Genomic DNA, 312 nt, shown 5'->3' with positions numbered 1-312 from the left:
AGGAGTAGTCAGTACAAGACAATGAAATGGAAGATGGAATTGCCTTTAAGGTGATTTGCTCAAAGCATGCAAATTTGACTACATAGTAAGACACCTGAAATTTAAAACAAGGCTATTGGACTTTGGTCTTGAAATGATAACTAAGGACACCAATTTCAATAACTCTTACAATGGCTCCAAAATGCTCACCTCTCTAAAGCATAGTATTCTGTCTTACATTTAGCAAAACATTTTAGTGAAAGAAAGAGTGATTTTTCGACCACTGCCTTAACTACACAGATATTCGACAGATTTCACTGTCTGTTAGCTGCA

The sequence above is a fragment of the Bison bison genome, unplaced genomic scaffold (assembly GCF_000754665.1).
Source record: "Bison bison bison isolate TAMUID 2011002044 unplaced genomic scaffold, Bison_UMD1.0 scf7180017864368, whole genome shotgun sequence".
Classification (NCBI taxonomy): domain Eukaryota; kingdom Metazoa; phylum Chordata; class Mammalia; order Artiodactyla; family Bovidae; genus Bison; species Bison bison.
This window is presented reverse-complemented; position numbering follows the sequence as displayed.